We start from the raw sequence: 2,118 nt of genomic DNA, 5'->3' as shown, positions 1-2,118 counted from the left end.
CTAACCTTAGCTGCCTCGTGATGTTTCCTGGTTGGCTGGGGTGGGGGACTAGGGGTGTTAAGGAGCCTGAGGTGAGGCCTCACTCCCACCGCATTCCAAGCTCCCCCCAACCCTGGCCTCAGGATGGGGGCTTTGTCATCTAGAGTGAAATAATGTTGACATCTGCTCCAAACACTTTTGGAGGGGACCCCCCCATTTGGTGAGAAGTGGCCTTTCATGTCAATCATGATGATAAAGTAATGATGGCTGATCTCTATTTGTGAATTCCTTCAGCAAATGTTTTATGACACCCAGTGTGTGCCAGGCTCTGTCCTGGACACTGGGGTACAGCAGAGAACAGACTGATAAGGACCCTGCTGGAACTGCCCTCCTGGGGAAAGAGAAAATAAACATAAATAAATGCACATGGAAATTCAGGTGGTGATTTGTGAAGAAAATTAAACAGGATGGAACCACATTAGAGAAGCAGGGTAGAGGCTGCTTTGGAAGGTTGGTCCAGGAGGGCCCCTGAGGAGGTTATGTTGATCTGAGACTGGGCCTCTTGATGGGAAAGGAAGTGCAAAAGCCCTGAGATGAGAAGCAGGTTGGGTTGTTTGTTTTTGTCTTATTCCCTAGCCAGAAAAGCTTGGGATTTTTAGGAGACAGTGAACAGGGGAAGGTGGAAGATGAGGTTGGAAAACAGGCACATGTTACATTCAGCCTGATAGTGAGTGGAGAGCCTCCACACATTTTTGACAAATAAATAACTTGTTTATTCACCAAGCAAGTAATTACAAGGTACCTCATATGGCCAGGCACTGGGGTTCTGTAGCGAACAATCCAGACTTTACAATTAATATCTAGTCCAGGCTAGATAGTTTAGCCAGAAAAAAAGAAAACCTGGGAAATGAGAAAAGACTCTTGGGTAGAGTCACAAATAATGGCATTTATTTTGTTTTGTTTTTAATTTACTTTGTAGAGACAAGAGTCTCACTTTGTCTCCCTTAGTAGAGGGCTGTAGCATCACAGCTCACAGCAACCTCCAACTCCTGGGCTTAGGCAATTCTTTTGCCTCAGCCTCCTGAATGGCTGGGACCACAAGCACCTGCCATAACGCCTGGTTATTTTTTGTTGCAGTTTGGCTGGAGCCAGGTTCGAACCCGCCACTCTTGGTATATGGGGCTGGCACCCTACTCACTCAGCCACAGGCGCCGCCCAATAACTCCATTTTCTTTAAAGTTTGCCTACCACTAGACTTTGGATTTATGACTAAAGAAGGGGTCCACAAAAGGAAGGTTATTAGAATGATAGAATGGGCCAGGCACAGTGTCTCATGCCTGTAATCCTAGCACTCCAAGAGGCTGAGGCAGGTGGACTGCCTGAGCTCACAAGTTCCAAACCTGCCTGAGCCCAGAGCAAGACCCCATCTCTGAAAATAGCTGGGCATTGTGGTGGGTGCCTGTAGTCCCAGCTACTTGGGAGGCTAAGGCAACAGAATCGCTTGAGCCCAAGAGTTGGAGGTTGCTGTGAGCTGTGACGCCACAGCATTCTACAAGGACAACAAAGTGAGACTCTGTCTCAAAAAACAGAGCCAGGTACTGTGGCTTACGCCTGTAATCCTAGCACGCTGGGAGGCCAAGGCAGGTGAATTGTCCTGGGCTACAGGTTCAAGACCAGCATGAGCAAGAGTGAGACCACCTTGTCTCTAAAAATAGTCGGACACTGTGGTGGGTGCCTATAGTTCCAGCTACTTGGGAGGCCAAGGCAAGAGAATCACTTGAGCTGAAGAGTTGGGAGGTTACTGTGAGCTATGACATTACAGCACTCTACAGAAGGTGAGAAAGTGAGACTCTGTCTCAAAAAAAAAAAAAAAATGATAGAATGTCAGTCACACCTGTGATCCTGGCACTCTGGGAGGCTGAAACAGGAGGATCACTTGAGCTTAGGAGCTTGAGACGGGCCTGAGCAAGGAGACCTCATCTCTACTAAAAATAGAAAAATTGGCCTGGGGTGGCAGTATGCACCTGTAGTCCCAGCTATTTAGGAGTCTGAGGCAGGAGGACTGCTTGAGCCCAGGCGTTTTGAGGTTGCTGTGAGCGAAAGCCTGGCACTCTAGCCTGGGTGACAGAGTGAGAGAGT

The sequence above is a fragment of the Nycticebus coucang genome, chromosome 21, assembly GCF_027406575.1.
Source record: "Nycticebus coucang isolate mNycCou1 chromosome 21, mNycCou1.pri, whole genome shotgun sequence".
Taxonomy (NCBI): Eukaryota; Metazoa; Chordata; class Mammalia; order Primates; family Lorisidae; genus Nycticebus; species Nycticebus coucang.
The sequence above is the reverse complement of the archived record's forward strand: the minus strand, read 5'-3'. Positions refer to the sequence as shown.